A 13,266-nucleotide genomic window follows, 5' to 3' on the forward strand; every position below is an offset into this window, starting at 1 on the left:
AGCCTCGTGAGTCAGTGAGCCAAGGTTTTAAGCCACTTGGCGCATTTACTGGAGTCAATTGTTCAGAGGACACCAAAGATTAGCCAATTTTGATAATTCACAAATAAAAAGTAGATTTTCTGCATTTCTTCTGAAAGTGGTAATTATTCTAAGTTGATGAAATATCTTAGCACTAACTTCATCATGCAAATTTTAGAAAAATTCCACCTGGGAGTCTGGCCTCCCCTTGAACCTCCTTTTCCATGTGCATGTCTGGTCAAGCTCCTCCAAACCCCACAGGTGCGTATCTGTATAGAATTATGCACTACAATTTTATATTAAAGCACAAAAATTATGGTCAAGGGATCAGAATCTAATGTTAATTCCATAAAGCCAAAAATTTCTACTGCTTTTCTACGGCGACAGTATTATCAGATATATCCAGTTTATTGGAATATATATTTTTGTTGGTGAAAACCTGGCTGCGTGCATGTCTGGTCATATTTTATCACAAATTTTTCATAGCAGGCATTAAGGGGCACTTTAGTAAGCCATGGGACATACTGAGGTGTCCTGCAATAGTGTGCCCATCAGCGCATGCTAATCCCGTGCTAAAAAAATTTTTATTTCAGCACGGGAGGCGTGACTATGGGAAGAAAGTAGGCGTGCCCTGTGCTAATCGGGTAGTGCGGGCACATTGCTGGGTGCTGCCCGATTACCACGGGAGCCCTCAGTGCCAAAAAAAATGTTAGTAAGAGCTCCCGTAGCAATGTCCACATGCTAACTGGAAAATTAATACACGGCCATTAAAGAAAGATATATGGCAATGCAGCCATTTTACCACCACACACTCGCAGCACGGAAAACCCACACACTGACAAGAGAGAAGCCACTTTCTAGCACTGCCCCTTAAATAACATTTTTTACAGTACTCAAGTAATCATACTAATTTTGTCTGGGTTTTCTTTCTTTTTTTTAAATGATTAACAACAATATTTTCATTATGAGTACTATCATACCTTTCTTATGACACATTAAAGCATCTGCAGTGTCTAGTTCTTGGCTGTGCTCACCAATCTTCTTTAAAAAAAAAACATGACCACGTGTCGAAAGACAGCCCGCTGGCACGCGCTAGTGCGAATGGAGGCACGGTAGTGTTTCCTGGGCTAGAGCTGACGCTCAGCCCCGACACAAGGGAACCGCCCCCTCAGCCTCTGAGTTGCAGCACTCCAACAGAAGCGACTCTCAACGGATCTCCCAAGAGTGGTGAAAACGAACAGAGTCGGGAGGAAATAGATCAGCCTGCTGGAATGCAAGAAGCCTTGACGGGAACACCGACACCAATAACAGCTATGGTGGGAAATGCTGTTATCTCGAACCTGGAGTCAACATCAGAGAAAGAGGTACCACTGCCACTATTTTCTTTTGCAATGCACAAACCAACTGAAGTAACCTTAGACTCTTTGTGGACCTTAATAGTAGACCTAGGGAAACCATTGTCACTACAGATACAGAAATTAAACCAAGAAATGATAAAACAAGAGGAAAAAATAAAGACTTTGGATTTAAAAGTAGAAAAATTGGAACAACTAGAACTTTAAAAAGATTTGGATATGAAAAGAATGCAATCCCAACAGTAGTCTATGATAAAAGATTTGACTTCACTAAGAAGAAAAACTGAATCTCTTGAGAATGCTGTTAGAAGTAATAATCTTCGCTTGTTAAATTTCCCTAAACAACTTACTAAATCTCCTAGGGAAATGCTGAAAAAATACTTAATTGAGACTTTTGGTGTAAAGGAGGAACTTATTCCTCCTTTTACCCAGATTTATGACCTTCCGATTATAGAGCATGGTGACCAGAAAAAACAAGAACAAGTGTTGAATGTTACTGAATTACTTGAATCAACAGATTCTGAAATTGTAATTCCAACAACTTTAATTGTAACAGTGGCATTGGCACCAGATAAGTTTTGGTTAATGTCTATGTACTTTAAAAATAAAGATAGTTTCTTGGTCAAAAATACAAATATTTCCTGATATCTCTAGAGAAACGCAAAAGCGTCGGAAACAATTTCTTTTAATGAACCCAGGTGTAATTCAGCTGGGTGCTACATTTTTACTTGAGATATCCATGTAAGTGTGTGGTGAGATATCAATCAAATAAATATGTATTTTTTGACCCAGCTCAGTTGACAGTATTTCTAGCATCAAGGCAAAATAGGGGTCTTTAAAATATTTATTTCAATTAAAGGGAAATTGATAACACTATGTAATGTTAACCTGCTATCTTTCTGTTAGCTCTATTTCTAATAATTTTTGATACGAAGATATATTCCATTTCTTAACATCTTGCTCCAGTATGTGGACTTGAGCAAGAAATTTCAATTTTTTTCTTTTTCTTATATTTGCATTCTTCTAAAACTTATGGAGAAATGTATTGCTTTTCAAAACAAGCTTTCCTTGATTATAAATGTAAAATTGTAATAAACAAATAATAAAAAAAAAATGACCACTTTGAGCATGTTGCCAAGCTTTATACTTTAAGCGAGCAAACTGCGCATATTTCCATAATGAGTAGTGGTCATGATCATATGTTTGAGAAAAATGCAGCCATCCAAAACTGCTTTACAATTTCTGCAACTGCTAATGATCAAATTAAGAACCGACATCTGCATTTCTTTTGTTACTACACGCATCTAAATAGCCTTTATCCTGCGTTAATCCTTGACCCTTTCACAACTTTTTCATTTTAGGCATTAAAATTATCAAAACTTGATCTTCTTGATATTTGATTACAATACACACAATGTGGCCAGGAAAATATATCCGTGATTATCCCACTGAATTTCATTCTCAGATATTAAATGTCTGGAAAAAAATTATATCCAGAGAAATATCCATGGGAAAAGTTTTCCATATATTGTGATCCACCTATTTTCTCTCAGCAAGCAACCACATTTTTTAAAACACACCTCTAGATCCCCCGCTGCAACTGGTTGGGGAGCCCTGATCTGAAGCATTACATCTCGTACTACAAAAAAAAAAAAAAAAGACATATGGAAGATGGAAGGGCAAATTATTTGCGAGCTTCTATATTTTAATAAAGGCAGTTTATTTAATTAAATTTAATTGGGTATAGGAATATTAATTTATTTTACTTACAGTGCTCAATATACCATAAACATAAAAACAAAAGCTTTGCCATACTGGGACAGACCCAAGGTCCAACAAGCCTAGTATCCTGTCTCCAATAGTGGCCAATCCATGTCATAAGTACCTGGCAAGATCCCAAAAGAGTAAAAACAAATCTTATTTCAAGTCCGGGTTTACTCTTGAGATTCGAAAAGCTTCTAAGAGCATTACTTCAATTTGACTTACAAGACGCTACAGCTCCATTTCAACACCACCCACTGAATGACAAACTCCTGATGCTGGCACCATAGGCCGAAACACAGCTGTATCGAGTCGTGTTCATCAATAAAAGTTTTTTACATAGAGCATCGTCCACTTTTTTAGTTGGCTTCGCTGTTTTGTTTCACCTTCTATATCCTTGCAAAGATTCATTTATTCTGTTTTTGCATCGTATCCCCGAATAAGCAATGTATTTTCTCAAGTCCAGCTTATGGACTTTTCTTGGAGTAACTTATCCAAACCTTTTTTAAACCCTGCTAAACTACTTGCTTTTACCACATTTTCTGGCAATGAATTCCAGAGTTTAATTACAAATTGAGTGAAGAAATATTTTCTCCAGTTTGTTTTAAATGTACTACTTAGTAGTTTGATTGCATGCCCCCTAGTCCTACTGTTTTTTGAAACAGTAAAACAAGCGATTCACATCTACCCGTTCCACTCCACTCAGTATTTTATAGACCTCTATCATAGCTCCCCTCAGCCGTCTTTTCTCTAAGCTGAAGAGTCTTCAGCCTTTCCTCATAGGGAAGTCATTCCATCCCCTTTATCATTTTCATCGACCGTCTCTGTACTTCTTCTAATTCCATAATATCTTTTTTGAGATGTGGTAAAACCAGAATAGCACACAGTATTTGAGGCGCAGTTGCATTATAACATCCTCATTTTTGTTTTCCATTCCTTTCCTAATAATTCCTAACATTCTTTCTTAGCCGCCACCTAACACTGAGCAGAGACTTTCAACGTATCATCAGGCAGCGACTTCTAATGTGGAACCTTGCATCACGTTGCTATAGCTTGGGTTCCTCTTTCCCATACACATCACTTTGCGCTTGCTCATATTAAAAGTTATCTGCCATCTGGATGCCCAGTCTCCCAGTCTCGTAACATCCTCTTGCAATTTTTCACAATCCTCCTGTGATTTAACTTTGAATAACTTTGTGTCATCAGTGACTTTAATTACCTCACTAGTTATTCCCATGTCTAAATTATTTATAAATATGTTAAAAAGCAGCAGCCCAGCTCAGACCCCTGGGGAATCCCACTATCTACCCTTCTCCATTGAGAACACTGACCATTTAACCCTACTCTCTGTTTTCTATCTTTTAACCAGCTTTTAATCCAGAGACTTTGTCAAATGTCTTTTGAAAATCCAGATACACAATGTTGACCAGCTCACCGTTATCCACATGTTTATTCACCCCTTTAAAGAAATGCAGTAGACTGGTGAGGCAAGATTTCCATTGACTAAATCCATGTTGGCTTTGTCTCATTAATCCATGCTTATGTATATGGTCTGTAAATTTCCTTATTTATAATAGTCTCTACCATTTTTCCCCAACACCTACGTCAGGCTCACAGGTCTATAATTTCTTGGATCACCTCTGGAGCAGTTTTTAAACACTGGTGTTACATTGGCCACCCTTCAACCTTCCAGTGCTATGCTTGATATTAAAGATAAATTACTTATTACTAATAATAGCAATAAACTACATGGTTTACAACAGTAAAATAACATTGAGGAGAGCGAGAAAAGAATGGGGAAAGGAAAAGACTGAGGAAAGGAAGGGGTGAGTCACAGAGGTAGCAGACGGGGGGAGAGAAACAGGGTTAGAGGCGAGGAAAAAAAGTCAGAGGGATAGGAGACTGAAGGTCTCACAGAAGAGGTGGATTTTGAGCAATGATTTAAACTTACAGAAAGGAAGATTTGACCCTAAGGTGAACCAGGAGGGAGTTCCAGAGTTTGGGTCCTAGGTAACTAAAAGCTGTTTTGCAAAAAATTATGAGGTTAAGAGAGGAAAGAGAGGAGACAGTGAAAAGGTTATTGGAAGAATGGAGACAGCGGATGGAAGCATTTGGGATCAGGAGATGGTTCTGGTAAACAGATGCAGATAGGAGGCGGCTTTTAAAGACTAGCACAAGAATTTTGAACTTGATGCTAGAAAAGACAGGAAACCAGTGTTCTGAGAGTAAGAGAGGTGTGACATGATCAACATGACATGCACAATGGAGGAGTTGACAGTGGTGGACTGAGTAAGCTGGAGGTGTTTGATAAGAGTGGAGAGGAAGGCCAGTGTAAAGCAAGTTGCAGTAATCAATATGGAAGATCACAATAGCTAACAAAAGGGTACGGATCAGATGAGAGGGGAAGAGGGAGGGGACTGAGCACACGCGATACAAAGCATGCCTAAACTTAATGCTAATATAATTAGGATAATTTAAATTAAAAAAAAATATCAGTACTAGTAGAACTCTATCAAAACAGGCAGGGGTGGATAAATACTTAGCAAAGTTGGCCACCAGCCAAAATGTTTAAGAGCTATAGCAAAATGTATAATATACTTATAACCTCTGTTCTTTCCATTTGTTTGCTTAGCTTTTAGGTGCTTTTTACAAGTGCCTGGTTTTGAAGTTCAGCAGTCCATCTGTTTTGATTTTTTGATTTTTGATTCTCTCTTGTAGTTTCTCACGTTGTCTTTTATTTTATTTTTTCCCACAGTATATCTTTGGAATTTTCCAATATAATTTTTCCAATTTGAACTATAGAGGATTTTTGTGTAGGTGGGTGTTTTGCTGAAATATTTTTAAAGTTTCTCTTGTGTATCTATTGATATCTGTGTTATTATTTTATTGCTTCTTTTATTATAATTTTATTATTATTATGGAGTGATATAAAGACGGTATCGAATGTTGATTTATTTTAATATATACATGTCATTCTAAAACTTGTATCTGTCTGATATCATATACAGATACATTTATTTACATGTCCTTATCGGATGTTGATTTATTTTAATATATTTAATATATACATGTTATTTTGAAATTTATTTTATTATACCACTCTGACTGTATACATGTGTATACATATCTATTTACATGTTCTTTTCTTTGTGGGATTTTGGTGCTATATATATATAATTTCTCGCAAACCTTTGCATCCATTTCACTTTATGTGTGGTTAGTAAGTTTCTTTTTAACTGTGTATACACGTTATTTTATTATGATTTTAGAAGAACAACTGTATAATAATTATGTTTATGTTATGATTTCTTGTAGCCCCTGAAGCAGCCCCTGCTGGGCGAAACACGGCCTGTGTCGAGCTAATCTTTTATATATGTATTTATGTGTATATATTTTTTTGAATTATATTAATAAATTACGTTCTTAACGATCTGCTTTGTACATTTTCCAAAAAATGTAATAAGTCAGTCCAATAAAAATGTATCAATTTATTTTCTATTTGTTTTGTTAATTTTTAATGCAGCAATTAGAACGTATAAGTTTTTGAAATTTACATCTGCTCTTTCTATTTTACACAGTGCAAAGGGATGTGTCACTGTTTGTTTGTTTCTTTGGTTTTGCACTATATGCAGAGTACGGCTTCTTGAGAGTTGTTTAATTTTTGTCTACGTATTTTTATTTTTAATTTGTGATTATTTATTCTATACTTCATGAGAGTCTATCTTTGTTCATGTGTGAAAATACAAACTGACATACGCCACCACATTTTCCTACTTGAGCACGCAGCTGTGGAATGATCTTCCTACAGACCTGAAAGCTATTGACGATGTAACTAACTTCTGCAAATCTCTCAAAACTCATCTCTTCCAAAAAGCATACAAGGAAAATACATAACCTACAAACCACTTCAACAGCTCACACAATGACCACACCACACCTCTGACATAACTCTTCCCTGTCTATCCTCAATTACCCAATCTTTAAACATCAATAATTGTACTCGTCATCAAGAAACGTATATGCTTATCTTCTCTTAACAATATTCAATCTATAAGAAATGTACCTGTTATCACGAAATGATTATGTCATAACCACACTCTGTAAGCCACTTTGAGCCTGCAAATAGGTGGGAAAAGGTGGGATACAAATGCAATAAATAAATAATAAATAAAAAGGCAAGGTATTCTGTTAGCATCAAGTGTCTGTGTAGGACTGATCTGTACTAATCCAACTTGTTTTGTTTTCCAATAGATGTATTAATGTTCTTCTGCCCAGTGCAATGCTCAGGGTGTTTTCTTCTAGGAAAGACCTTGTGTAACCCCCTAGAAGTCAGCTTGTAATTATACTAGATTCTGTGGTGCAAACTTGTTAAGAATAGTAAAAAGTAGTTTTTTTAAGAGCTATACTTTATTACTTTTAGGGCCTCTTATCAAGCTGCGCTAGCGGCTCCCAGTGTAGCAATGCCGACAAAGCCCATTCACTTTGAATAGGCTTCGTTGGCATTGCCGCACGATTTGATAACAGAGGCTCTTGAGTATTTTGGAGGGATAAGACTTTCTACTTTTACTTTTTACTTAAGTGCTTTTAAAAAGTAATGACCCCATTGCTGGTTGGGAGGGGGGAACAAGAGAACCCCTCATACCACACCTGGAAGTTATCTGGGCACCAGCCAATATTCACTGCCAGTTCCTGGATAGCTAATTGGGCAAAGAATGATTGCATATGCACTTCATGCAATCTCATTTGCCCGGTTAGCTATCCAGACACTGCACTAAATATAGCCGATGTCCAGATAGTTTTAAGTCTAATTTGATTTTATTAGATTATTGATGTAATGCCTGATATATGTTGCTCCTTGTGACTCTGGGCAAGTCACTTAACCCTCCATTTTCATGGTACAAAATAAGTACCTGAATATAAGTAAACCGCTTTGAATGTAGTTGCAAAAAACCTCAGAAAGGCGGTATATCACGTCACATTTCCCTTTATGTGCCAGTTCTGCCCAGACTCCGCCCCTGTAACACCCCTCAGGTAGGTGGTTAGTACAGACTTCACATCAACAAGTGAAGAGTCCAATGTAAATGTTTAAATAATCAACACGATGTATTAAAATTCCAAATATTCCTTTATTCTCAAATATTATCTTCTTTTATATATAAAAAGTAGTTTATATATAAAAAGTAGTTAAGCATTTAGCTGTGGCTTAGCTGCTAAGAACGCTGCATGAAAGAATTGGTGTTTGATAAGATGCAATGTGATCACAAAAATATGTGATACCATCTTGTTTGATATTATAAGAAAGTTGATGCACGGCTCCTGATGAAGCATGTAAAGTGAAACGGCCACCATTGAGCCATAACTAAATGCTCAACTACTTTTATTTGTTACATTTGTAGCCCACATTTTCCCACCTATTTGTAGGCTCAATGTGGTATATAATGTAGTATATAAACTACTTTTTACATATAAAAGAAGATAATATTTGAGGATAAAGGACTATTTGGAATTTTAATACATCATGTTGATTATTTAAACATTTACACTGGACTCTTCACTTCTTGATGTTCATCTTTTGAGTCAGTCACAGTAGCCTTCCTCTTTTTGTGGCTACTAGTACAGACTTCAGCCACACTATTCGGTTAAATACCACTGAATATCAGCAGATTTAACCAGGCAGCATGCTTCCAAGGAAAATACCAGAGAATTATTTTGCAAAATTAGACAGGCATATAACAACCTTCATATGGAACACAATAATAATAATAAAATCCCTCAGTGGTAGAGAGAAGGGAGGACTAGGCTTCTCAATTAAGGGCATCAGTTTATTGAACAGGGAAAACCCTGATCAGCATTAGTTGCAATTGGAAAGGAATACTTTATGAGTCCAGGAAACTGCAAATATTTAGTAGGAAGGACCAGAAGGGGCAGTGTGAAAAAAACATCCAAGAGGGGATCCAGCTGTGAAGACTGGGCAAGGATAGCAAAAGGTTTGGTGTTTGAGCATTCTCTAGATGAAAATTTTGGGCCAAGGGGTCGAGGCCCCAGAAATTTTAATTGGATGAGGCAAGCAAAGCTGATGGTGGATTATATAGTAGAGAAACTGAGAGGAAATAGATGCCAGATTTTACTATCAATGTGTGCAATAATACAGTTAGAACATTATTTACAGGGGAATAAATGTAAGGGATTGAGAAATTTGAATCCACTGGAGGAGGTAATATCAATCCTCTATCCCATTCCAACTTCCAAACATATAACAAGTCTTTATAAGGTAACAGCAGATGGACGGCATTTACAGTATGTCTAATTCAGTATACAATTTAGAAGTAATCTACACTAAAGGAACAGTGAAAGCAGATTTGGGATAATACTGCAAAGGTTTCTATTTATTTATTTATTGAGGAAGTCAATAGGAATCAAACAAAATAAAACATGGAAAAGAAAATAAGATGATACCTTTTTTATTGGACATAACTTAATACATTTTTTGATTAGCTTTCGAAGGTTACACGGCTACCACACCTCTCTACTTTTATTGAGGAAGAAATTTTTAACCAGAGATATGCAATATAATTTTATTCAGGCATATGTAACCCCAGAAAAAAATGCACCATTTTTAAGGGGGGATTTATACAGATATGGTGGATGTGCCCACAATAAAAAGGTTTGGGTAAATAATATGGAGGGAAACAAAATATTATAGAACAGGGAAGACCCTTGAAATATTCCTTAATGTTGTTAGGCTATGATGTGGAAAAGGGATTTGCATAATTTGGTTCTAGCTGCATAGCATGGCTATATTAAGTAACTGAACGCAAGTGAAAGCTCCAACAGAGCAGATGTGAATTAGAGAATGACAAGGGGACAGGGACCCAAGGGGACAAACTTTGTCCCCCTTGTCGTTCTCTAATTTGAAGGCTGTTAATGAACTGGAAAATAATTTATGTTCAAGTGATGCAGATGACGATGTTATGAGTTTTTGGAAAAACAAACAAAAGTGCTAGCCACAACTGGCAAAATTTCACAGGGGATCTTGTGCATTTCTGCTACCAGCACATCTTCTGAGAAGACATTTTCTATTGCAGGAAGGACTGTGGAAGGCAAGAGAGCTAGACTGAATCCCAAAATTGTTGATGGCTTTTTCATCCACAGTTTACAAAATCATAACAGTGCTTTGTAAGGCATATTTCTGCCCCGCTAGGACTTTAATAGAGTGGCTTGTATTTTGTACCCCTGGACATTTTAACAGGGTGAATTATCTATTTGTAATTTATAAACAGTTGCATGGAATATTGTTCCTTTTTTTACTTTGATAAAAACATTTAAATATAAAATCATAAAATGCTCAAGGCTTCTGCAGATGAAGACAAAGCCCACATCATTCTCTAACGTGGACCTCAAAAAGTTCCACAAATCATAAACATGGAGGAAGTGACAGATAAAGTACAAGGAACAGAAGAGGCATAGTAAAGAATTATTGGGGGTGGATTATAAAGAGGAGGCTGGGAAAGTTAACTAATAGAGGTAAGGAATCCTACATGAGTATAGGTTAGAGAAATACTCCTGGCAAGAATTATTGGTTATAAAATTGAAGCACATCAATTTACAACTTTAAAGTTGAGTTTAAATTTAAAGTTAATAGGTATATTAAAGCTTGAATATATATACAATAGGGTTTACAAATTAAGAGTTAAAGCAGAACATCCAGCAAGCTGACAGGAGACGCAGGGAGCATTAGTTCCAAAACCTGTTCAGAACATTTTTTCTAAGGATGGGTTTATACTGGAACAGACTGCCTTCATAAATAAGCATAGGATGTGTGAAATTTTCACTAAAAGACATTAGTAGTATATATGATATTTGGTGAAAAACAATTTCTAATGTTACCTAGAATTCTTGAAAATAAAAACGCCCATTTACCCAGAAAACAGCTTTTCACACTTCACAGGTTTTTTTTAAAATAGGATTTATAAAGACAATTAAACAAAACAAAACTGTTACCTGTTCATGAGAGAAGGCATGTTGTGATATTGTGAATATATAGTATGTTGTACAATGGAATGGTTTGAAATAAAGAGGAAAATGAAACGAGCGCGAGATGAGGAGAAGAGGACTGCTTCAGTCTGAAGAAAAGAGCTGTCAGCAAGCACAAGAACTTTACATGATGAGAAGAGCCGATGATGGGAGGCATTCATGAATACATGAGCAGCAGACAGCAGCAGACACCAGAACTGCAACAATTGTACCCATGTGAACATTAAGTAGAAGGAAGTTTTCAAACTGAGAAACAGGTAACTCTTCAATTACCTGGGCAAATTCCTCTGAAAACCATCCCAACAGTGCCTCCACTCTAACTCTTTCAGAGGCACAAAGAAAGCTAAATATTTTCTGTTTCTTCCATTTGTGAAACATTTGGAAACTTATTCACTCTGGCCTTTAATCTCTCTCACTCTTTGAGGCAGTCAACCCTTTGATCGTGTTTGTACATAGGGCAATAGAGGATGAAAATGACTTGCCCAACTTCCCCACTTCACAGCCCAGTGCTGTAACCACTGGGGCCACTTCATTCCATTGCAGCGTACCCATGATTAACTCACAAAAGATCCTGGCCAGGGGTGAGAAGAGGCATGAACAGAGTAAATGAGAATATCTGTTGGGGGTTGAGAAAAAATAAGTATACAGGGACTCTGTAAGAAGGGCCCACACATTTATGCCTGCCTAAGGCCCACTACAGATGATTAAATTGTAAAATCCATCCTTTGAAATCTGTTATCAGTGACTTCTAATCACACAATTTACTATTCTTTAAAAAATCAACAGAATATATAGGTACCATACCATTGAAGCCACCCCCTCCACTCGCTCTTCCAAGTCAGCTAGACACACACCAACAAGAAGAAAACCCCAGCTACACACATACAGAGTAGTTGGAAAGGTTTCCATGAGCCACACTATAGCTTTCTCCACATATTTGCACTGTACCTTTCTTACCAAGCACTCAACCCCTCCTCATTTTGGCTACTCCAGTGGCTCTAAAACCTGTCCTATGAAGAACCAGGTATTCAGGACATCCACAATGAATATGCATAAGATACATTTACATCCACCAGAGGCAGTGTATGCAACTTTACCTCATATATAGTCATTATAGATATCCTAACACGCTGACTGACTGGTGTTCACCCAAGACAGATTTGACCACAGATGTTAGCATCACTTACATACAAGAGAAACCACCTGCATAAAATACTGCACAGATCCTACAGATACTTCCCTGACACCCCCTCCCCTCCCATTTATTTGGTCTAAACTTTTATTTACCAACACTCTCTACTGCTTATCACTCAGCAAGTAGTGAACCAGTCAACCACCTGAGGGCTCCAACTCTAGGCTGCACATTTTTATTTTGAGCTTCTTATATGAGACGTCGACAAAAGCTTTGTTCAAATTTAAGACCACCACATCTGCAGCTCACCCTTGATCTAGGTTTTGGGTGATCCCATCCAATCAAAAAGCAATCAGAGTGATGGACAGGTCTCCCTCTGATTTAAATACACATGTATACACAGATGCACAATGCTCCTGAACCAACCCACTAAATCCACATACTCCAATTTCACATTTGGTAGGAGTTTTTTTTGTTTTGTTTTTATTTTGGGGTTTGTTTGTTTTTTTACTTTAGCCACTGTTAAGATACATGCAACCAATTTCCTATATTCTTAACACAAAAAAAATAAGTCTCCATCTTCCACTCACCCAATAAAATAAAACCACTTTCCCCATCAGTCAATGAACATGTGCAGGCCCATTTTTGAAAGATTAAAACTGAGATATCCAGGTCAGAACAGGAAATTAAAGTTTCACCAGTATTTCAAAACAGAATCTGCAGACATAGAGCTTGTTCTAAAATAGATGAGAAAGATGTATGAACATCCATTTTCCAAATTTAAACTCTGAAAACTTCAACAGGTTGAAAATCAACAAAGAAACATGTATGCGACTGCACATAGATGGTTATAGCAACACAGATTTACCTTACACATACACATTTACCTTAGCCAATTTAAAAATCTACAATTGGTCTTCCTTGCCAGCTTAGCTTTTTGAGAGGGGTCAAAAACTGTGGGATTAA

At 36.8% G+C, this 13,266-nt stretch overlaps 1 protein-coding gene across 1 annotated transcript in view; it reads right to left on the bottom strand.

Annotated features, from left to right (window-relative positions):
- Window positions 1-13,266, bottom strand: part of CCDC171 (coiled-coil domain containing 171) — a 665,674-nt gene that overhangs the window by 651,127 nt on the left and 1,281 nt on the right. Inside the window, 1 exon segment of the mRNA XM_030194229.1 lies at window positions 12,891-13,037. The gene's annotated coding sequence lies outside the window, so the exon portion shown is untranslated.

This window comes from Microcaecilia unicolor, chromosome 2 (genome assembly GCF_901765095.1).
Source record: "Microcaecilia unicolor chromosome 2, aMicUni1.1, whole genome shotgun sequence".
Taxonomy (NCBI): Eukaryota; Metazoa; Chordata; class Amphibia; order Gymnophiona; family Siphonopidae; genus Microcaecilia; species Microcaecilia unicolor.